Raw genomic sequence first — 25,068 nt, 5'->3', positions numbered from 1 at the left:
GATATTCCAGAAGAAAAAAAATAAAAAGATTTTACTAAGATAAAAGTAATAAAATTTAGGTAAGTGTTCACAGACCTTTTTGGCATTCGTGTTGGGTGTTGATTTGTTTAACGTTTTATGATGATATTCCAGAAGAAAAAGATTTTACTAAGATAAAAGTAATAAAATTTAGGTAAGTGTTCGCAGACCTTTTTGGCATTCGTGAGTGGTGTTGATTTGATTAACGTTTTATGATGATATTCCAGATGAAAAAAAAAGAAGAAGATTTTACTAAGATAAAAGTAATAAAATTTAGGTAAGTGTTCACAGACCTTTTTGGCATTCGTGTGTGGTGTTGATTTGTTTAACGTTTTATGATGATATTCCAGAAGAAAAAAAAGAAAAAGATTTTACTAAGATAAAAGTAATAAAATTTAGGTAAGTGTTCGCAGACCTTTTTGGCATTCGTGTGTGGTGTTGATTTGTTTAACGTTTTATGATGATATTCCAGAAGAAAAAGATTTTACTAAGATAAAAGTAATAAAATTTAGGTAAGTGTTCGCAGACCTTTTTGGCATTCGTGTGTGGTGTTGATTTGATTAACGTTTTATGATGATATTCCAGAAGAAAAAAAAAGAAGAAGATTTTACTAAGATAAAAGTAAGAAAATTTAGGTAAGTGTACACAGACCTTTTTGGCATTCTTGTGTGGTGTTGATTTGTTTAAAGTTTTATGATGATATTCCAGAAGAAAAAAAAGAAAAAGATTTTACTAAGATAAATGTAAGAAAATTTAGGTAAGTGTACACAGACCTTTTTGGCATTCGTGTGTGGTGTTGATTTGTTTAAAGTTTTATGATGATATTCCAGAAGAAAAAAAAGAAAAAGATTTTACTAAGATAAAAGTAATAAAATTTAGGTAAGTGTTCACAGACCTTTTTGGCATTCGTGTGTGGTGTTGATTTGTTTAACGTTTTATGATGATATTCCAGAAGAAAAAGATTTTACTAAAATAAAAGTAATAAAATTTAGGTAAGTGTTCGCAGACCTTTTTGGCATTCGTGTGTGGTGTTGATTTGTTTAACGTTTTATGATGATATTCCAGAAGAAAAAAAAAGAAGAAGATTTTACTAAGATAAAAGTAAGAAAATTTAGGTAAGTGTACACAGACCTTTTTGGCATTCGTGTGTGGTGTTGATTTTTTTAAAGTTTTATGATGATATTCCAGAAGAAAAAAAAGAAAAAGATTTTACTAAGATAAAAACAATAAAATTTAGGTAAGTGTTCACAGACCTTTTTGGCATTCGTGTGTGGTGTTGATTTGTTTAACGTTTTATGATGATACTCCAGAAGAAAAAAAAGAAAAAGATTTTACTAAGATAAAAGTAATAAAATTTAGGTAAGTGTTCGCAGACCTTTTTGGCATTCGTGTGTGGTGTTGATTTGTTTAACGTTTTATGATGATATTCCAGAAGAAAAAAAAGAAAAAGATTTTACTAAGATAAAAGTAATAAAATTTAGGTAAGTGTTCACAGACCTTTTTGGCATTCGTGTGCGGTGTTGATTTGTTTAACGTTTTATGATGATATTCCAGAAGAAAAAAAAAGAAGAAGATTCTACTAAGATAAAAGTAATAAAATTTTGGTAAGTGTTCACAGACCTTTTTGGCATTCGTGTGTGGTGTTGATTTTTTTAACGTTTTATGATGATATTCCAGAAGAAAAAAAATAAAAAGATTTTACTAAGATAAAAGTAATAAAATTTAGGTAAGTGTTCACAGACCTTTTTGGCATTCGTGTGGGGTGTTGATTTGTTTAACGTTTTATGATGATATTCCAGAAGAAAAAGATTTTACTAAGATAAAAGTAATAAAATTTAGGTAAGTGTTCGCAGACCTTTTTGGCATTCGTGTGTGGTGTTGATTTGAATAACGTTTTATGATGATATTCTAGAAGAAAAAAAAAGAAGAAGATTTTACTAAGATAAAAGTAAGAAAATTTAGGTAAGTGTACACAGACCTTTTTGGCATTCGTGTGTGGTGTTGATTTGTTTAAAGTTTTATGATGATATTCCAGAAGAAAAAAAAGAAAAAGATTTTACTAAGATAAATGTAATAAAATTTAGGTAAGTGTTCACAGACCTTTTTGGCATTCGTGTGTGGTGTTGATTTGTTTAACGTTTTATGATGATATTCCAGAAGAAAAAAAAGAAAAAGATTTTACTAAGATAAAAGTAATAAAATTTAGGTAAGTGTTCACAGACCTTTTTGGCATTCGTGTGGGGTGTTGATTTGTTTAACGTTTTATGATGATATTCCAGAAGAAAAAGATTTTACTAAGATAAAAGTAATAAAATTTAGGTAAGTGTTCGCAGACCTTTTTGGCATTCGTGTGTGGTGTTGATTTGAATAACGTTTTATGATGATATTCTAGAAGAAAAAAAAAGAAGAAGATTTTACTAAGATAAAAGTAAGAAAATTTAGGTAAGTGTACACAGACCTTTTTGGCATTCGTGTGTGGTGTTGATTTGTTTAAAGTTTTATGATGATATTCCAGAAGAAAAAAAAGAAAAAGATTTTACTAAGATAAAAGTAATAAAATTTAGGTAAGTGTTCACAGACCTTTTTGGCATTCGTGTGTGGTGTAGATTTGTTTAACGTTTTATGATGATATTCCAGAAGAAAAAAAAGAAAAAGATTTTACTAAGATAAAAGTAATAAAATTTAGGTAAGTGTTCGCAGACCTTTTTGGCATTCGTGTGTGGTGTTGATTTGTTTAACGTTTTATGATGATATTCCAGAAGAAAAAAAAAAAAAAGATTTTACTAAGATAAAAGTAATAAAATTTAGGTAAGTGTTCACAGACCTTTTTGGCATTCGTGTGCGGTGTTGATTTGTTTAAAGTTTTATGATGATATTCCAGAAGAAAAAGATTTTACTAAGATAAAAGTAATAAAATTTAGGTAAGTGTACACAGACCTTTTTGGCATTCGTGTGTGGTGTTGATTTGTTTAAAGTTTTATGATGATATTCCAGAAGAAAAAAAAGAAAAAGATTTTACTAAGATAAAAGTAATAAAATTTAGGTAAGTGTTCACAGACCTTTTTGGCATTCGTGTGTGGTGTTGATTTGTTTAACGTTTTATGATGATATTCCAGAAGAAAAAAAAGAAAAAGATTTTACTAAGATAAAAGTAATAAAATTTAGGTAAGTGTTCACCGACCTTTTTGGCATTCGTGTGTGGTGTTGATTTGTTTAACGTTTTATGATGATATTCCAGAAGAAAAAAAAAGAAGAAGATTCTACTAAGATAAAAGTAATTAAGTTTTGGTAAGTGTTCACAGACCTTTTTGGCATTCGTGTGTGGTGTTGATTTGTTTAACGTTTTATGATGATATTCCAGAAGAAAAAAAATAAAAAGATTTTACTAAGATAAAAGTAATAAAATTTAGGTAAGTGTTCACAGACCTTTTTGGCATTCGTGTGTGGTGTTGATTTGTTTAACGTTTTATGATGATATTCCAGAAGAAAAAGACTTTTACTAAGATAAAAGTAAGAAAATTTAGGTAAGTGTACACAGACCTTTTTGGCATTCGTGTGTGGTGTTGATTTGTTTAACGTTTTATGATGATATTCCAGAAGAAAAAAAAAGAAGAAGATTCTACTAAGATAAAAGTAAGAAAATTTAGGTAAGTGTACACAGACCTTTTTGGCATTCGTGTGTGGTGTTGATTTGTTTAAAGTTTTATGATGATATTCCAGAAGAAAAAAAAGAAAAAGATTTTACTAAGATAAAAGTAATAAAATTTAGGTAAGTGTTCACAGACCTTTTTGGCATTCGTGTGTGGTGTTGATTTGTTTTACGTTTTATGATGATATTCCAGAAGAAAAAAAATAAAAAGATTTTACTAAGATAAAAGTAATAAAATTTAGGTAAGTGTTCACAGACCTTTTTGGCATTCGTGTGTGGTGTTGATTTGTTTAACGTTTTATGATGATATTCCAGAAGAAAAAAAAGAAAAAGATTTTACTAAGATAAAAGTAATAAAATTTAGGTAAGTGTTCACAGACCTTTTTGGCATTCGTGTGTGGTGTTGATTTGTTTAACGTTTTATGATGATATTCCAGAAGAAAAAAAAAGAAGAAGATTCTACTAAGATAAAAGTAATAAAATTTTGGTAAGTGTTCACAGACCTTTTTGGCATTCGTGTGTGGTGTTGATTTTTTTAACGTTTTATGATGATATTCCAGAAGAAAAAAAATAAAAAGATTTTACTAAGATAAAAGTAATAAAATTTAGGTAAGTGTTCACAGACCTTTTTGGCATTCGTGTTGGGTGTTGATTTGTTTAACGTTTTATGATGATATTCCAGAAGAAAAAGATTTTACTAAGATAAAAGTAATAAAATTTAGGTAAGTGTTCGCAGACCTTTTTGGCATTCGTGAGTGGTGTTGATTTGATTAACGTTTTATGATGATATTCCAGATGAAAAAAAAAGAAGAAGATTTTACTAAGATAAAAGTAATAAAATTTAGGTAAGTGTTCGCAGACCTTTTTGGCATTCGTGTGTGGTGTTGATTTGTTTAACGTTTTATGATGATATTCCAGAAGAAAAAGATTTTACTAAGATAAAAGTAATAAAATTTAGGTAAGTGTTCGCAGACCTTTTTGGCATTCGTGTGTGGTGTTGATTTGATTAACGTTTTATGATGATATTCCAGAAGAAAAAAAAAGAAGAAGATTTTACTAAGATAAAAGTAAGAAAATTTAGGTAAGTGTACACAGACCTTTTTGGCATTCGTGTGTGGTGTTGATTTGTTTAAAGTTTTATGATGATATTCCAGAAGAAAAAAAAGAAAATGATTTTACTAAGATAAAAGTAAGAAAATTTAGGTAAGTGTACACAGACCTTTTTGGCATTCGTGTGTGGTGTTGATTTGTTTAAAGTTTTATGATGATATTCCAGAAGAAAAAAAAGAAAAAGATTTTACTAAGATAAAAGTAATAAAATTTAGGTAAGTGTTCACAGACCTTTTTGGCATTCGTGTGTGGTGTTGATTTGTTTAACGTTTTATGATGATATTCCAGAAGAAAAAGATTTTACTAAAATAAAAGTAATAAAATTTAGGTAAGTGTTCGCAGACCTTTTTGGCATTCGTGTGTGGTGTTGATTTGTTTAACGTTTTATGATGATATTCCAGAAGAAAAAAAAAAAAAAGATTTTACTAAGATAAAAGTAATAAAATTTAGGTAAGTGTACACAGACCTTTTTGGCATTCGTGTGTGGTGTTGATTTGTTTAACGTTTTATGATGATATTCCAGAAGAAAAAAAAAAAAAAGATTTTACTAAGATAAAAGTAATAAAATTTAGGTAAGTGTTCACAGACCTTTTTGGCATTCGTGTGTGGTGTTGATTTGTTTAACGTTTTATGATGATATTCCAGAAGAAAAAAAAAGAAGAAGATTCTACTAAGATAAAAGTAATAAAATTTTGGTAAGTGTTCACAGACCTTTTTGGCATTCGTGTGTGGTGTTGATTTTTTTAACGTTTTATGATGATATTCCAGAAGAAAAAAAATAAAAAGATTTTACTAAGATAAAAGTAATAAAATTTAGGTAAGTGTTCACAGACCTTTTTGGCATTCGTGTTGGGTGTTGATTTGTTTAACGTTTTATGATGATATTCCAGAAGAAAAAGATTTTACTAAGATAAAAGTAATAAAATTTAGGTAAGTGTTCGCAGACCTTTTTGGCATTCGTGAGTGGTGTTGATTTGATTAACGTTTTATGATGATATTCCAGATGAAAAAAAAAGAAGAAGATTTTACTAAGATAAAAGTAATAAAATTTAGGTAAGTGTTCGCAGACCTTTTTGGCATTCGTGTGTGGTGTTGATTTGTTTAACGTTTTATGATGATATTCCAGAAGAAAAAGATTTTACCAAGATAAAAGTAATAAAATTTAGGTAAGTGTTCGCAGACCTTTTTGGCATTCGTGTGTGGTGTTGATTTGATTAACGTTTTATGATGATATTCCAGAAGAAAAAAAAAGAAGAAGATTTTACTAAGATAAAAGTAAGAAAATTTAGGTAAGTGTACACAGACCTTTTTGGCATTCGTGTGTGGTGTTGATTTGTTTAAAGTTTTATGATGATATTCCAGAAGAAAAAAAAGAAAATGATTTTACTAAGATAAAAGTAAGAAAATTTAGGTAAGTGTACACAGACCTTTTTGGCATTCGTGTGTGGTGTTGATTTGTTTAAAGTTTTATGATGATATTCCAGAAGAAAAAAAAGAAAAAGATTTTACTAAGATAAAAGTAATAAAATTTAGGTAAGTGTTCACAGACCTTTTTGGCATTCGTGTGTGGTGTTGATTTGTTTAACGTTTTATGATGATATTCCAGAAGAAAAAGATTTTACTAAAATAAAAGTAATAAAATTTAGGTAAGTGTTCGCAGACCTTTTTGGCATTCGTGTGTGGTGTTGATTTGTTTAACGTTTTATGATGATATTCCAGAAGAAAAAAAAAGAAGAAGATTTTACTAAGATAAAAGTAAGAAAATTTAGGTAAGTGTACACAGACCTTTTTGGCATTCGTGTGTGGTGTTGATTTTTTTAAAGTTTTATGATGATATTCCAGAAGAAAAAAAAGAAAAAGATTTTACTAAGATAAAAACAATAAAATTTAGGTAAGTGTTCACAGACCTTTTTGGCATTCGTGTGTGGTGTTGATTTGTTTAACGTTTTATGATGATACTCCAGAAGAAAAAAAAGAAAAAGATTTTACTAAGATAAAAGTAATAAAATTTAGGTAAGTGTTCGCAGACCTTTTTGGCATTCGTGTGTGGTGTTGATTTGTTTAACGTTTTATGATGATATTCCAGAAGAAAAAAAAGAAAAAGATTTTACTAAGATAAAAGTAATAAAATTTAGGTAAGTGTTCACAGACCTTTTTGGCATTCGTGTGCGGTGTTGATTTGTTTAACGTTTTATGATGATATTCCAGAAGAAAAAAAAAGAAGAAGATTCTACTAAGATAAAAGTAATAAAATTTTGGTAAGTGTTCACAGACCTTTTTGGCATTCGTGTGTGGTGTTGATTTTTTTAACGTTTTATGATGATATTCCAGAAGAAAAAAAATAAAAAGATTTTACTAAGATAAAAGTAATAAAATTTAGGTAAGTGTTCACAGACCTTTTTGGCATTCGTGTGGGGTGTTGATTTGTTTAACGTTTTATGATGATATTCCAGAAGAAAAAGATTTTACTAAGATAAAAGTAATAAAATTTAGGTAAGTGTTCGCAGACCTTTTTGGCATTCGTGTGTGGTGTTGATTTGAATAACGTTTTATGATGATATTCTAGAAGAAAAAAAAAGAAGAAGATTTTACTAAGATAAAAGTAAGAAAATTTAGGTAAGTGTACACAGACCTTTTTGGCATTCGTGTGTGGTGTTGATTTGTTTAAAGTTTTATGATGATATTCCAGAAGAAAAAAAAGAAAAAGATTTTACTAAGATAAATGTAATAAAATTTAGGTAAGTGTTCACAGACCTTTTTGGCATTCGTGTGTGGTGTTGATTTGTTTAACGTTTTATGATGATATTCCAGAAGAAAAAAAAGAAAAAGATTTTACTAAGATAAAAGTAATAAAATTTAGGTAAGTGTTCACAGACCTTTTTGGCATTCGTGTGGGGTGTTGATTTGTTTAACGTTTTATGATGATATTCCAGAAGAAAAAGATTTTACTAAGATAAAAGTAATAAAATTTAGGTAAGTGTTCGCAGACCTTTTTGGCATTCGTGTGTGGTGTTGATTTGAATAACGTTTTATGATGATATTCTAGAAGAAAAAAAAAGAAGAAGATTTTACTAAGATAAAAGTAAGAAAATTTAGGTAAGTGTACACAGACCTTTTTGGCATTCGTGTGTGGTGTTGATTTGTTTAAAGTTTTATGATGATATTCCAGAAGAAAAAAAAGAAAAAGATTTTACTAAGATAAAAGTAATAAAATTTAGGTAAGTGTTCACAGACCTTTTTGGCATTCGTGTGTGGTGTTGATTTGTTTAACGTTTTATGATGATATTCCAGAAGAAAAAAAAGAAAAAGATTTTACTAAGATAAAAGTAATAAAATTTAGGTAAGTGTTCGCAGACCTTTTTGGCATTCGTGTGTGGTGTTGATTTGTTTAACGTTTTATGATGATATTCCAGAAGAAAAAAAAAAAAAAGATTTTACTAAGATAAAAGTAATAAAATTTAGGTAAGTGTTCACAGACCTTTTTGGCATTCGTGTGCGGTGTTGATTTGTTTAACGTTTTATGATGATATTCCAGAAGAAAAAAAAAGAAGAAGATTCTACTAAGATAAAAGTAATTAAGTTTTGGTAAGTGTTCACAGACCTTTTTGGCATTCGTGTGTGGTGTTGATTTGTTTAACGTTTTATGATGATATTCCAGAAGAAAAAAAATAAAAAGATTTTACTAAGATAAAAGTAATAAAATTTAGGTAAGTGTTCACAGACCTTTTTGGCATTCGTGTGTGGTGTTGATTTGTTTAACGTTTTATGATGATATTCCAGAAGAAAAAGATTTTACTAAGATAAAAGTAAGAAAATTTAGGTAAGTGTACACAGACCTTTTTGGCATTCGTGTGTGGTGTTGATTTGTTTAAAGTTTTATGATGATATTCCAGAAGAAAAAAAAGAAAAAGATATTACTAAGATAAAAGTAATAAAATTTAGGTAAGTGTTCACAGACTTTTTTGGCATTCGTGTGTGGTGTTGATTTGTTTAACGTTTTATGATGATACTCCAGAAGAAAAAAAAGAAAAAGATTTTACTAAGATAAAAGTAATAAAATTTAGGTAAGTGTTCGCAGACCTTTTTGGCATTCGTGTGTGGTGTTGATTTGTTTAACGTTTTATGATGATATTCCAGAAGAAAAAAAAGAAAAAGATTTTACTAAGATAAAAGTAATAAAATTTAGGTAAGTGTTCACAGACCTTTTTGGCATTCGTGTGCGGTGTTGATTTGTTTAAAGTTTTATGATGATATTCCAGAAGAAAAAAAAGAAAAAGATTTTACTATGATAAAAGTAATAAAATTTAGGTAAGTGTTCACAGACCTTTTTGGCATTCGTGTGCGGTGTTGATTTGTTTAATGTTTTATGATGATATTCCAGAAGAAAAAAAAGAAAAAGATTTTACTAAGATAAAAGTAATAAAGTTTAGGTAAGTGTTCACAGACCTTTTTGGCATTCGTGTGTGGTGTTGATTTGTTTAACGTTTTATGATGATATTCCAGAAGAAAAAAAAAGAAGAAGATTCTACTAAGATAAAAGTAAGAAAATTTAGGTAAGTGTACACAGACCTTTTTGGCATTCGTGTGTGGTGTTGATTTGTTTAAAGTTTTATGATGATATTCCAGAAGAAAAAAAAGAAAAAGATTTTACTAAGATAAAAGTAATAAAATTTAGGTAAGTGTTCACAGACCTTTTTGGCATTCGTGTGTGGTGTTGATTTGTTTTACGTTTTATGATGATATTCCAGAAGAAAAAAAATAAAAAGATTTTACTAAGATAAAAGTAATAAAATTTAGGTAAGTGTTCACAGACCTTTTTGGAATTCGTGTGTGGTGTTGATTTGTTTAACGTTTTATGATGATATTCCAGAAGAAAAAAAAGAAAAAGATTTTACTAAGATAAAAGTAATAAAATTTAGGTAAGTGTTCACAGACCTTTTTGGCATTCGTGTGTGGTGTTGATTTGTTTAACGTTTTATGATGATATTCCAGAAGAAAAAAAAAGAAGAAGATTCTACTAAGATAAAAGTAATAAAATTTTGGTAAGTGTTCACAGACCTTTTTGGCATTCGTGTGTGGTGTTGATTTTTTTAACGTTTTATAATGATATTCCAGAAGAAAAAGATTTTACTAAGATAAAAGTAATAAAATTTAGGTAAGTGTTCGCAGACCTTTTTGGCATTCGTGAGTGGTGTTGATTTGATTAACGTTTTATGATGATATTCCAGAAGAAAAAAAAGAAAAAGATTTTACTAAGATAAAAGTAATAAAATTTAGGTAAGTGTTCACAGACCTTTTTGGCATTCGTGTGTGGTGTTGATTTGTTTAACGTTTTATGATGATATTCCAGAAGAAAAAAAATAAAAAGATTTTACTAAGATAAAAGTAATAAAATTTAGGTAAGTGTTCACAGACCTTTTTGGCATTCGTGTGTGGTGTTGATTTGTTTAAAGTTTTATGATGATATTCCAGAAGAAAAAAAAGAAAAAGATTTTACTATGATAAAAGTAATAAAATTTAGGTAAGTGTTCACAGACCTTTTTGGCATTCGTGTGCGGTGTTGATTTGTTTAATGTTTTATGATGATATTCCAGAAGAAAAAAAAGAAAAAGATTTTACTAAGATAAAAGTAATAAAGTTTAGGTAAGTGTTCACAGACCTTTTTGGCATTCGTGTGTGGTGTTGATTTGTTTAACGTTTTATGATGATATTCCAGAAGAAAAAAAAAGAAGAAGATTCTACTAAGATAAAAGTAAGAAAATTTAGGTAAGTGTACACAGACCTTTTTGGCATTCGTGTGTGGTGTTGATTTGTTTTACGTTTTATGATGATATTCCAGAAGAAAAAAAATAAAAAGATTTTACTAAGATAAAAGTAATAAAATTTAGGTAAGTGTTCACAGACCTTTTTGGAATTCGTGTGTGGTGTTGATTTGTTTAACGTTTTATGATGATATTCCAGAAGAAAAAAAAGAAAAAGATTTTACTAAGATAAAAGTAATAAAATTTAGGTAAGTGTTCACAGACCTTTTTGGCATTCGTGTGTGGTGTTGATTTGTTTAACGTTTTATGATGATATTCCAGAAGAAAAAAAAAGAAGAAGATTCTACTAAGATAAAAGTAATAAAATTTTGGTAAGTGTTCACAGACCTTTTTGGCATTCGTGTGTGGTGTTGATTTTTTTAACGTTTTATGATGATATTCCAGAAGAAAAAGATTTTACTAAGATAAAAGTAATAAAATTTAGGTAAGTGTTCGCAGACCTTTTTGGCATTCGTGAGTGGTGTTGATTTGATTAACGTTTTATGATGATATTCCAGATGAAAAAAAAAGAAGAAGATTTTACTAAGATAAAAGTAATAAAATTTAGGTAAGTGTTCACAGACCTTTTTGGCATTCGTGTGGGGTGTTGATTTGTTTAACGTTTTATGATGATATTCCAGAAGAAAAAGATTTTACTAAGATAAAAGTAATAAAATTTAGGTAAGTGTTCGCAGACCTTTTTGGCATTCGTGTGTGGTGTTGATTTGAATAACGTTTTATGATGATATTCTAGAAGAAAAAAAAAGAAGAAGATTTTACTAAGATAAAAGTAAGAAAATTTAGGTAAGTGTACACAGACATTTTTGGCATTCGTGTGTGGTGTTGATTTGTTTAAAGTTTTATGATGATATTCCAGAAGAAAAAAAAGAAAAAGATTTTACTAAGATAAATGTAATAAAATTTAGGTAAGTGTTCACAGACCTTTTTGGCATTCGTGTGTGGTGTTGATTTGTTTAACGTTTTATGATGATATTCCAGAAGAAAAAAAAGAAAAAGATTTTACTAAGATAAAAGTAATAAAATTTAGGTAAGTGTTCACAGACCTTTTTGGCATTCGTGTGGGGTGTTGATTTGTTTAACGTTTTATGATGATATTCCAGAAGAAAAAGATTTTACTAAGATAAAAGTAATAAAATTTAGGTAAGTGTTCGCAGACCTTTTTGGCATTCGTGTGTGGTGTTGATTTGAATAACGTTTTATGATGATATTCTAGAAGAAAAAAAAAGAAGAAGATTTTACTAAGATAAAAGTAAGAAAATTTAGGTAAGTGTACACAGACCTTTTTGGCATTCGTGTGTGGTGTTGATTTGTTTAAAGTTTTATGATGATATTCCAGAAGAAAAAAAAGAAAAAGATTTTACTAAGATAAAAGTAATAAAATTTAGGTAAGTGTTCACAGACCTTTTTGGCATTCGTGTGTGGTGTTGATTTGTTTAACGTTTTATGATGATATTCCAGAAGAAAAAAAAGAAAAAGATTTTACTAAGATAAAAGTAATAAAATTTAGGTAAGTGTTCGCAGACCTTTTTGGCATTCGTGTGTGGTGTTGATTTGTTTAACGTTTTATGATGATATTCCAGAAGAAAAAAAAAAAAAAGATTTTACTAAGATAAAAGTAATAAAATTTAGGTAAGTGTTCACAGACCTTTTTGGCATTCGTGTGCGGTGTTGATTTGTTTAACGTTTTATGATGATATTCCAGAAGAAAAAAAAAGAAGAAGATTCTACTAAGATAAAAGTAATTAAGTTTTGGTAAGTGTTCACAGACCTTTTTGGCATTCGTGTGTGGTGTTGATTTGTTTAACGTTTTATGATGATATTCCAGAAGAAAAAAAATAAAAAGATTTTACTAAGATAAAAGTAATAAAATTTAGGTAAGTGTTCACAGACCTTTTTGGCATTCGTGTGTGGTGTTGATTTGTTTAACGTTTTATGATGATATTCCAGAAGAAAAAGATTTTACTAAGATAAAAGTAAGAAAATTTAGGTAAGTGTACACAGACCTTTTTGGCATTCGTGTGTGGTGTTGATTTGTTTAAAGTTTTATGATGATATTCCAGAAGAAAAAAAAGAAAAAGATATTACTAAGATAAAAGTAATAAAATTTAGGTAAGTGTTCACAGACCTTTTTGGCATTCGTGTGTGGTGTTGATTTGTTTTACGTTTTATGATGATATTCCAGAAGAAAAAAAATAAAAAGATTTTACTAAGATAAAAGTAATAAAATTTAGGTAAGTGTTCACAGACCTTTTTGGAATTCGTGTGTGGTGTTGATTTGTTTAACGTTTTATGATGATATTCCAGAAGAAAAAAAAGAAAAAGATTTTACTAAGATAAAAGTAATAAAATTTAGGTAAGTGTTCACAGACCTTTTTGGCATTCGTGTGTGGTGTTGATTTGTTTAACGTTTTATGATGATATTCCAGAAGAAAAAAAAAGAAGAAGATTCTACTAAGATAAAAGTAATAAAATTTTGGTAAGTGTTCACAGACCTTTTTGGCATTCGTGTGTGGTGTTGATTTTTTTAACGTTTTATAATGATATTCCAGAAGAAAAAGATTTTACTAAGATAAAAGTAATAAAATTTAGGTAAGTGTTCGCAGACCTTTTTGGCATTCGTGAGTGGTGTTGATTTGATTAACGTTTTATGATGATATTCCAGAAGAAAAAAAAGAAAAAGATTTTACTAAGATAAAAGTAATAAAATTTAGGTAAGTGTTCACAGACCTTTTTGGCATTCGTGTGTGGTGTTGATTTGTTTAACGTTTTATGATGATATTCCAGAAGAAAAAAAATAAAAAGATTTTACTAAGATAAAAGTAATAAAATTTAGGTAAGTGTTCACAGACCTTTTTGGCATTCGTGTGTGGTGTTGATTTGTTTAAAGTTTTATGATGATATTCCAGAAGAAAAAAAAGAAAAAGATTTTACTATGATAAAAGTAATAAAATTTAGGTAAGTGTTCACAGACCTTTTTGGCATTCGTGTGCGGTGTTGATTTGTTTAATGTTTTATGATGATATTCCAGAAGAAAAAAAAGAAAAAGATTTTACTAAGATAAAAGTAATAAAGTTTAGGTAAGTGTTCACAGACCTTTTTGGCATTCGTGTGTGGTGTTGATTTGTTTAACGTTTTATGATGATATTCCAGAAGAAAAAAAAAGAAGAAGATTCTACTAAGATAAAAGTAAGAAAATTTAGGTAAGTGTACACAGACCTTTTTGGCATTCGTGTGTGGTGTTGATTTGTTTTACGTTTTATGATGATATTCCAGAAGAAAAAAAATAAAAAGATTTTACTAAGATAAAAGTAATAAAATTTAGGTAAGTGTTCACAGACCTTTTTGGAATTCGTGTGTGGTGTTGATTTGTTTAACGTTTTATGATGATATTCCAGAAGAAAAAAAAGAAAAAGATTTTACTAAGATAAAAGTAATAAAATTTAGGTAAGTGTTCACAGACCTTTTTGGCATTCGTGTGTGGTGTTGATTTGTTTAACGTTTTATGATGATATTCCAGAAGAAAAAAAAAGAAGAAGATTCTACTAAGATAAAAGTAATAAAATTTTGGTAAGTGTTCACAGACCTTTTTGGCATTCGTGTGTGGTGTTGATTTTTTTAACGTTTTATGATGATATTCCAGAAGAAAAAGATTTTACTAAGATAAAAGTAATAAAATTTAGGTAAGTGTTCGCAGACCTTTTTGGCATTCGTGAGTGGTGTTGATTTGATTAACGTTTTATGATGATATTCCAGATGAAAAAAAAAGAAGAAGATTTTACTAAGATAAAAGTAAGAAAATTTAGGTAAGTGTACACAGACCTTTTTGGCATTCGTGTGTGGTGTTTATTTGTTTAAAGTTTTATGATGATATTCCAGAAGGAAAAAAAGAAAAAGATTTTACTAAGATAAAAGTAATAAAATTTAGGTAAGTGTTCACAGACCTTTTTGGCATTCGTGTGTGGTGTTGATTTGTTTAACGTTTTATGATGATATTCCAGAAGAAAAAAAAGAAAAAGATTTTACTAAGATAAAAGTAATAAAATTTAGGTAAGTGTTCGCAGACCTTTTTGGCATTCGTGTGTGGTGTTGATTTGTTTAACGTTTTATGATGATATTCCAGAAGAAAAAGATTTTACTAAGATAAAAGTAATAAAATTTAGGTAAGTGTTCGCAGACCTTTTTGGCATTCGTGTGTGGTGTTGATTTGATTAACGTTTTATGATGATATTCCAGAAGAAAAAAAAAGAAGAAGATTTTACTAAGATAAAAGTAAGAAAATTTAGGTAAGTGTACACAGACCTTTTTGGCATTCGTGTGTGGTGTTGATTTGTTTAAAGTTTTATGATGATATTCCAGAAGAAAAAAAAGAAAATGATTTTACTAAGATAAAAGTAAGAAAATTTAGGTAAGTGTACACAGACCTTTTTGGCATTCGTGTGTGGTGTTGATTTGTTTAAAGTTTTATGATGATATTCCAGAAGAAAAAAAAGAAAAAGATTTTACTAAGATAAAAGTAATAAAATTTAGGTAAGTGTTCACAGACCTTTTTGGCATTCGTGTGTGGTGTTGATTTGTTTAACGTTTTATGATGATATTCCAGAAGAAAAAGATTTTACTAAAATAAAAGTAATAAAATTTAGGTAAGTGTTCGCAGACCTTTTTGGCATTCGTGTGTGGTGTTGATTTGTTTAACGTTTTATGATGATATTCCAGAAGAAAAAAAAAGAAGAAGATTTTACTAAGATAAAAGTAAGAAAATTTAGGTAAGTGTACACAGACCTTTTTGGCATTCGTGTGTGGTGTTGATTTTTTTAAAGTTTTATGATGATATTCCAGAAGAAAAAAAAGAAAAAGATTTTACTAAGATAAAAACAATAAAATTTAGGTAAGTGTTCACAGACCTTTTTGGCATTCGTGTGTGGTGTTGATTTGTTTAACGTTTTATGATGATACTCCAGAAGAAAAAAAAGAAAAAGATTTTACTAAGATAAAAGTAATAAAATTTAGGTAAGTGTTCGCAGACCTTTTTGGCATTCGTGTGTGGTGTTGATTTGTTTAACGTTTTATGATGATATTCCAGAAGAAAAAAAAGAAAAAGATTTTACTAAGATAAAAGTAATAAAATTTAGGTAAGTGTTCACAGACCTTTTTGGCATTCGTGTGCGGTGTTGATTTGTTTAACGTTTTATGATGATATTCCAGAAGAAAAAAAAAGAAGAAGATTCTACTAAGATAAAAGTAATAAAATTTTGGTAAGTGTTCACAGACCTTTTTGGCATTCGTGTGTGGTGTTGATTTTTTTAACGTTTTATGATGATATTCCAGAAGAAAAAAAATAAAAAGATTTTACTAAGATAAAAGTAATAAAATTTAGGTAAGTGTTCACAGACCTTTTTGGCATTCGTGTGGGGTGTTGATTTGTTTAACGTTTTATGATGATATTCCAGAAGAAAAAGATTTTACTAAGATAAAAGTAATAAAATTTAGGTAAGTGTTCGCAGACCTTTTTGGCATTCGTGTGTGGTGTTGATTTGAATAACGTTTTATGATGATATTCTAGAAGAAAAAAAAAGAAGAAGATTTTACTAAGATAAAAGTAAGAAAATTTAGGTAAGTGTACACAGACCTTTTTGGCATTCGTGTGTGGTGTTGATTTGTTTAAAGTTTTATGATGATATTCCAGAAGAAAAAAAAGAAAAAGATTTTACTAAGATAAATGTAATAAAATTTAGGTAAGTGTTCACAGACCTTTTTGGCATTCGTGTGTGGTGTTGATTTGTTTAACGTTTTATGATGATATTCCAGAAGAAAAAAAAGAAAAAGATTTTACTAAGATAAAAGTAATAAAATTTAGGTAAGTGTTCACAGACCTTTTTGGCATTCGTGTGGGGTGTTGATTTGTTTAACGTTTTATGATGATATTCCAGAAGAAAAAGATTTTACTAAGATAAAAGTAATAAAATTTAGGTAAGTGTTCGCAGACCTTTTTGGCATTCGTGTGTGGTGTTGATTTGAATAACGTTTTATGATGATATTCTAGAAGAAAAAAAAAGAAGAAGATTTTACTAAGATAAAAGTAAGAAAATTTAGGTAAGTGTACACAGACCTTTTTGGCATTCGTGTGTGGTGTTGATTTGTTTAAAGTTTTATGATGATATTCCAGAAGAAAAAAAAGAAAAAGATTTTACTAAGATAAAAGTAATAAAATTTAGGTAAGTGTTCACAGACCTTTTTGGCATTCGTGTGTGGTGTTGATTTGTTTAACGTTTTATGATGATATTCCAGAAGAAAAAAAAGAAAAAGATTTTACTAAGATAAAAGTAATAAAATTTAGGTAAGTGTTCGCAGACCTTTTTGGCATTCGTGTGTGGTGTTGATTTGTTTAACGTTTTATGATGATATTCCAGAAGAAAAAAAAAAAAAAGATTTTACTAAGATAAAAGTAATAAAATTTAGGTAAGTGTTCACAGACCTTTTTGGCATTCGTGTGCGGTGTTGATTTGTTTAACGTTTTATGATGATATTCCAGAAGAAAAAAAAAGAAGAAGATTCTACTAAGATAAAAGTAATTAAGTTTTGGTAAGTGTTCACAGACCTTTTTGGCATTCGTGTGTGGTGTTGATTTGTTTAACGTTTTATGATGATATTCCAGAAGAAAAAAAATAAAAAGATTTTACTAAGATAAAAGTAATAAAATTTAGGTAAGTGTTCACAGACCTTTTTGGCATTCGTGTGTGGTGTTGATTTGTTTAACGTTTTATGATGATATTCCAGAAGAAAAAGATTTTACTAAGATAAAAGTAAGAAAATTTAGGTAAGTGTACACAGACCTTTTTGGCATTCGTGTGTGGTGTTGATTTGTTTAAAGTTTTATGATGATATTCCAGAAGAAAAAAAAGAAAAAGATATTACTAAGATAAAAGTAATAAAATTTAGGTAAGTGTTCACAGACTTTTTTGGCATTCGTGTGTGGTGTTGATTTGTTTAACGTTTTATGATGATACTCCAGAAGAAAAAAAAGAAAAAGATTTTACTAAGATAAAAGTAATAAAATTTAGGTAAGTGTTCGCAGACCTTTTTGGCATTCGTGTGTGGTGTTGATTTGTTTAACGTTTTATGATGATATTCCAGAAGAAAAAAAAGAAAAAGATTTTACTAAGATAAAAGTAATAAAATTTAGGTAAGTGTTCACAGACCTTTTTGGCATTCGTGTGCGGTGTTGATTTGTTTAAAGTTTTATGATGATATTCCAGAAGAAAAAAAAGAAAAAGATTTTACTATGATAAAAGTAATAAAATTTAGGTAAGTGTTCACAGACCTTTTTGGCATTCGTGTGCGGTGTTGATTTGTTTAATGTTTTATGATGATATTCCAGAAGAAAAAAAAGAAAAAGATTTTACTAAGATAAAAGTAATAAAGTTTAGGTAAGTGTTCACAGACCTTTTTGGCATTCGTGTGTGGTGTTGATTTGTTTAACGTTTTATGATGATATTCCAGAAGAAAAAAAAAGAAGAAGATTCTACTAAGATAAAAGTAAGAAAATTTAGGTAAGTGTACACAGACCTTTTTGGCATTCGTGTGTGGTGTTGATTTGTTTAAAGTTTTATGATGATATTCCAGAAGAAAAAAAAGAAAAAGATTTTACTAAGATAAAAGTAATAAAATTTAGGTAAGTGTTCACAGACCTTTTTGGCATTCGTGTGTGGTGTTGATTTGTTTTACGTTTTATGATGATATTCCAGAAGAAAAAAAATAAAAAGATTTTACTAAGATAAAAGTAATAAAATTTAGGTAAGTGTTCACAGACCTTTTTGGAATTCGTGTGTGGTGTTGATTTGTTTAACGTTTTATGATGATATTCCAGAAGAAAAAAAAGAAAAAGATTTTACTAAGATAAAAGTAATAAAATTTAGGTAAGTGTTCACAGACCTTTTTGGCATTCGTGTGTGGTGTTGATTTGTTTAACGTTTTATGATGATATTCCAGAAGAAAAAAAAAGAAGAAGATTCTACTAAGATAAAAGTAATAAAATTTTGGTAAGTGTTCACAGACCTTTTTGGCATTCGTGTGTGGTGTTGATTTTTTTAACGTTTTATAATGATATTCCAGAAGAAAAAGATTTTACTAAGATAAAAGTAATAAAATTTAGGTAAGTGTTCGCAGACCTTTTTGGCATTCGTGAGTGGTGTTGATTTGATTAACGTTTTATGATGATATTCCAGATGAAAAAAAAAGGAAAAGATTTTACTAAGATAAAAGTAAGAAAATTTAGGTAAGTGTACACAGACCTTTTTGGCATTCGTGTGTGGTGTTTATTTGTTTAAAGTTTTATGATGATATTCCAGAAGGAAAAAAAGAAAAAGATTTTACTAAGATAAAAGTAATAAAATTTAGGTAAGTGTTCACAGACCTTTTTGGCATTCGTGTGTGGTGTTGATTTGTTTAAAGTTTTATGATGATATTCCAGAAGAAAAAAAAGAAAAAGATTTTACTAAGATAAAAGTAATAAAATTTAGGTAAGTGTTCACAGACCTTTTTGGCATTCGTGTGTGGTGTTGATTTGTTTAACGTTTTATGATGATATTCCAGAAGAAAAAAAATAAAAAGATTTTACTAAGATAAAAGTAATAAAATTTAGGTAAGTGTTCACAGACCTTTTTGGCATTCGTGTGTGGTGTTGATTTGTTTAAAGTTTTATGATGATATTCCAGAAGAAAAAAAAGAAAAAGATTTTACTATGATAAAAGTAATAAAATTTAGGTAAGTGTTCACAGACCTTTTTGGCATTCGTGTGCGGTGTTGATTTGTTTAATGTTTTATGATGATATTCCAGAAGAAAAAAAAGAAAAAGATTTTACTAAGATAAAAGTAATAAAGTTTAGGTAAGTGTTCACAGACCTTTTTGGCATTCGTGTGTGGTGTTGATTTGTTTAACGTTTTATGATGATATTCCAGAAGAAAAAAGAAGAAGAAGATTCTACTAAGATAAAAGTAAGAAAATTTAGGTAAGTGTACACAGACCTTTTTGGCATTCGTGTGTGGTGTTGATTTGTTTTACGTTTTATGATGATATTCCAGAAGAAAAAAAATAAAAAGATTTTACTAAGATAAAAGTAATAAAATTTAGGTAAGTGTTCACAGACCTTTTTGGAATTCGTGTGTGGTGTTGATTTGTTTAACGTTTTATGATGATATTCCAGAAGAAAAAAAAGAAAAAGATTTTACTAAGATAAAAGTAATAAAATTTAGGTAAGTGTTCACAGACCTTTTTGGCATTCGTGTGTGGTGTTGATTTGTTTAACGTTTTATGATGATATTCCAGAAGAAAAAAAAAGAAGAAGATTCTACTAAGATAAAAGTAATAAAATTTTGGTAAGTGTTCACAGACCTTTTTGGCATTCGTGTGTGGTGTTGATTTTTTTAACGTTTTATGATGATATTCCAGAAGAAAAAGATTTTACTAAGATAAAAGTAATAAAATTTAGGTAAGTGTTCGCAGACCTTTTTGGCATTCGTGAGTGGTGTTGATTTGATTAACGTTTTATGATGATATTCCAGATGAAAAAAAAAGAAGAAGATTTTACTAAGATAAAAGTAATAAAATTTAGGTAAGTGTACACAGACCTTTTTGGCATTCGTGTGTGGTGTTTATTTGTTTAAAGTTTTATGATGATATTCCAGAAGAAAAAAAAGAAAAAGATTTTACTAAGATAAAAGGAATAAAATTTAGGTAAGTGTTCACAGACCTTTTTGGCCCAGTGTAAACCAAGAGTACTAATTTTGAGCTGATAGTCGATTAATAAGAAAAGATCAGAGAATTCATCAAAAAGATTTAAATATCAATTTAAATACTTTTTATAGTGTTCAAAATTAAAGAATTGACCAACACTGAACATAGTTGAAACGAAGCAATATTTGTTTTTAAGTAACAAGTAAATGATAACATGCTGTTTTCATGCAAGAATAATAAAAATATAATTTTATAATTGATAATAAAGTCTTACCTTGTTTAAAGAATGTCCCAGAACATCAGCATCTCAATACATCTCCAGTCCAATAGCACTTGACACTATTTAAAATAATTCACGACATTATTTACACTAAAACTGTATATCACGCACTAAGTATAACTTAAACTCAATTTATAAAATCGAATTTCACTTTGCCACGCACTAATATTCACCTAAAAAATCACGTTAATAAAGAGACACCACGAACGAGTTAAAGATGGCCGACGGTAACTGGCCTGGCTGATCAGCTGGTATGTGAAGGTTATCTAAACAGCTGATTCCATACATATGGTAATCTACCAAAATAAAATATAATTAATGAATTAAAATTGTATGAATCTTACCTACAAAAGTTAGGTCTTCTAAAGAAGATCGTATGATTTGAATAATGTAATTAATAGCGTAAGTCTACCTAATTTTGTACAGCAGTCTAAAGTGTCAAAATTGTCAGATATATCAGCTAAATCAAAAAATATAGCTGCTGTGTACTTACTGTTTTCTACTTTAAGCACGAAATGTTCAGTTATTCGTTCAACTTGATGTTATTGATAAATACTTTGACCTGAACCCAAATTAGTGAGATGGTATTTTGTGAGTCAGTCAACTAATGTAGTAGATGTTAGCAGATAAATTTGTAATATCTTAATTAATAAATAAGTTAATAAATCCGATCTAATATTGCTGCGGATGTTCAGATTTTACTTTGACATGAAAAGATGAAGGTCCACTCTTGGCATTAAAAAAGAAACTACTTTTCTCTTTCTTAATGTACTAGTAAGATTTCATAGAGTTACTCTTAGGCAATTTTAGCGAACTTAAGAGAACACAACAGTCAGTTTTTGTCATTTTTGAAAATGTTCCAAGTTTCTGATGCTAATTACAAAACCACGAACATGCCTCAAACTGGATCTGTATAAATGATAAGGAAAGAAAAAGTACAGCGCCAGTAAATTAATAATTAGATTATTTAGCTAATAGCTCGATGAGCTATTTGAAAACAGTATAACAATTTCAGAAAAATAATAAAATTCAAATCTTTTTAAGAACTTAGAGTTTTGGGATCACTTCTACAGCACCTTTAGTACATAATATTATGATTCAAGAAAATTCATTTAAAACAGACATTGGATATTCTACTATACTATACATATGCTGCGGGAAATATTGCAGCTATAACAACTATCAGCATCAGATTCATCTACATCTCTCCCACAGCAAAGACAAGTCACTGATAAGCATATGTTGTATAACCTAAGAGAACCTTCCTTGTTCCACAAGCACCATAATATGGTCCTTTATCATTTGTGTAACTTAATATATTTGATCTCGAATTAAAAATGCATGCAAAAGAATTCAAGAGACGGACTCCTGGAGCTTGTTACAAACTAAGCAAGAAGGTTAAACTAAGGTAAGCGAAAAAATGCGTGACATTTTCGCGACAAAAATTCAATCCAAATATAGTACTTCTACCCAACTGACTTGTTTGCAGAAAGATTGAGAACATTAGGTTTTAGTAAAAGTAAGGGTGCCCATTAAAATTGTTTTTCGCACATAACTATTGTAATAAGTATTGTCAGTGTTAATGTATTCAGTTTTAAGATTTTTCATTGTTATCTTCATCGATGTTCCACTTCAATACATAAAGAATAGTTAATCATCAACATATGAAACTCAAAAACAAATAAATTTGAGGGACCCTTCTTTCATGCAAGAATAATAAAAATATAATTTTATATTTGATAATAAAGTCTTACCTTGTTTAAAGAATATCCAAGTTCATCAGCATCTTAATACATCTCCAGTCCAATAGCACTTGACACTATGTAAAATAATTCACGACATTATTTACACTAAAACTGTATATCACGCACTAAGTATAACTTAAACTCAATTTATAAAATCGAACTTCACTTTGCCACGCACTAATATTCACCTAAAAAATCACGTTAATAAAGCGACACCACGAACGAGTTAAAGATGGCCGACGGTAACTGGCCAGGCTGATCAGCTGGTAAGTGAAGGTTATCTAAGCAGCTGATTCCAGCTGTTTTTTCTTTTTTCTTTTATAACCTACTAAAATAAAATATAATTAATAAATTAAAATTTTATAAATCTTACCAACAAAAATTAGGTCTTCTAAAAAAAATTGTATGATTTGAATAATGTAATTAATAGCGTAAGTCTACCTAATTTTGTACAGCAGTCAAAATTGTCAGATATTTCAGCTAAATCAAGAAATATAGCTGCTGTTTCACTTAATGTTTTCTACTTTATGTACGATATGTTCAGTTATTCGTTCAACTTGATGTTGTTGATAAATACATTGACCTGAACCCAAATTAGTGAGATTCGTTAAAGTAGTGCAGGTTTACTAACTCTTATCTCCGAACGTACGAAATACGCTAAGATTCCAAAAGTATTGGCTAGTCCACATCCAATTAATATAAGTGAACTATCGAAAATAAACTACAGTACAAGACTAATTAAAAAATAAAAATAAATTTTAATGCAATTTGAAAACAACAGCAGAATAATATTTAACCATTTTAAATTTGTACTCTGAAAACTCCATAAAGTAGAAACTGTAGACTTCAAAATTAACATAGTTGTTAATTTAACTTTTTCAAATCACATGAAGTAAAATAAAATGATCATTCCATTTTATAACTAAAATTTTCTAAGTTAAAAATAAAGAGGCACATCGAAGTTAGAAGCTAAGAGGGATAACAGAGTTAAAAAATAAAGAGGCACATCGAACTTAGAAGCTAAGAGGGATAACAGAGTTAAAAAATTAAGAGGCACATCACAGTTAAAAAGAAAAATATAAATTCGTTTAGATTTCAACAAGAGCGACTAGAAACTCTGTAAATTGAACTAGACATTTTATTAACAATTTGAGCGATGCTTATCTTTAAAACGTGCTCCTTTTTGTCGAGGAGTCATTACCTAACGATTTTTTTTAAATTAATTTTTGGAGTGTGATTATTAAATAAGTTCCTTATTAAGCAAGTACCCAACATTTCATTAATACTTCATTGATATTATTTAAGTAATTTTACTGCATTAATTTTCATTAATATCTTTTAGAATTTATTAGATGTATATAAATAATAATTTGGAATAGAGTTAAAATAAAGTACCTATTTAATAACGAAGATATAATATACATTTTATAACAATTATTACAAAAAAATATTCTGAATGAACTGGCCAGCATAAGGGTCTGTGACATCTAATAAATTCTAAAAAATGTGAAGGAAAAGTTAATGCAGCAAAATTACTTAAATTATATCAACTAAGCTTGAATGAAATGTTGGGTACTTGCTGATTTGTGTACCTTTTGGCGTTTAATCAACCCTTATACTTAACATTTTAAACTGTAAGTTTTTGTTAAGGTTACTCTCTAGATCTGTAGCAAGAGGCAGTAATATTCACTCATCTGTAACTAAGACCCTTCTACTAGCTGCAGAATTAATCTGATAATTTGTAGGCCTATTAACCGGCCACTTGCAGGCTCAGAAAACACATTGCATAGCCCTGGCGGATGATAGCCTCTATAGGTTCTGTCCTGGAGGAGGAGAAGGAAACGGCTTTGGACGCTGTGTGGTGTCAGTGTGAGGGGCTTGTTACTTCTCAGGGGAGGCGAAAACCAAGGCCTGAGAGCTTTACCCAGGAGTTGCTCTCTAGGATTAAGAGTCTGATTAAAGGAACGGCGGGATAGAGGGGGGAGCCACAATAGATCTAAAGGGGTCGCAGCGGCGTAGGCTTTGAGGCCTCCCTAATCTAGAGAGCCCTTCTAGAGCCAGAAATCAGAATAATTCAAGTATTATAGCTTTTAAAGACATGAAATTTTATAAACCGAAATTATGGATATTTAGAGAACTAGTTAAAGGTAAAGAAGAACAATCTAGATGAAGAAGGAAGAGCTATATGATTACTAGCTTTAAAAAGGAAATAGGGGGGAAATTTATCTGCACGAAAAATATTGAATTAAAATTATTATGTAGTGAAAAATCAAGAATGAAACTGTGGACACAACAATCATCCCTGGATAACATCCATAAAAAACGTACAAAATGTCCATAAACAGTCTAATCTTTCTTTTTAAAAAAAAAACAAGGAATACTTAAACCCGCATATTTCCAACTTTAGAAAAAAATCGTGGGAAAATTACATTTTTTTTGGTGAAGGGGGCCAAAAATAAAAATATTAAGGTGAGAAGAATAAAAAAAAAAAAAAAAAAAATGAACCTGTTTTATAGCCATGCAATTTACATAATTTTTAATAATTTGACTAAACATGCGCATGAGTTCAAATCACTTACTTATTGATCATCAAGAAGTAGGGGATATAGCGATAGATAAGGGGGAGAATCCACTTGACTTTTTGACTTTTATCAGCTTCTAAAAGAGCTTAATCGATGAATTGCTATTTTCTTTCTTTTTTACTGTACTCTGAA

General features: G+C 28.8%; 1 protein-coding gene across 2 annotated transcripts in view; it reads left to right on the top strand.

Annotated features, from left to right (window-relative positions):
• The window catches only part of LOC141445989 (uncharacterized), a 403,642-nt gene that overhangs the window by 251,910 nt on the left and 126,664 nt on the right, over positions 1-25,068 (top strand). The gene's annotated exons all lie outside the window — the stretch shown is intronic.

Source organism: Rhodnius prolixus, unplaced genomic scaffold (assembly GCF_049639745.1).
Source record: "Rhodnius prolixus isolate KJV_2025 unplaced genomic scaffold, Rpr scaffold_1, whole genome shotgun sequence".
Lineage (NCBI taxonomy): Eukaryota > Metazoa > Arthropoda > Insecta > Hemiptera > Reduviidae > Rhodnius > Rhodnius prolixus.
The sequence above is the reverse complement of the archived record's forward strand: the minus strand, read 5'-3'. Positions and strand labels throughout refer to the sequence as shown.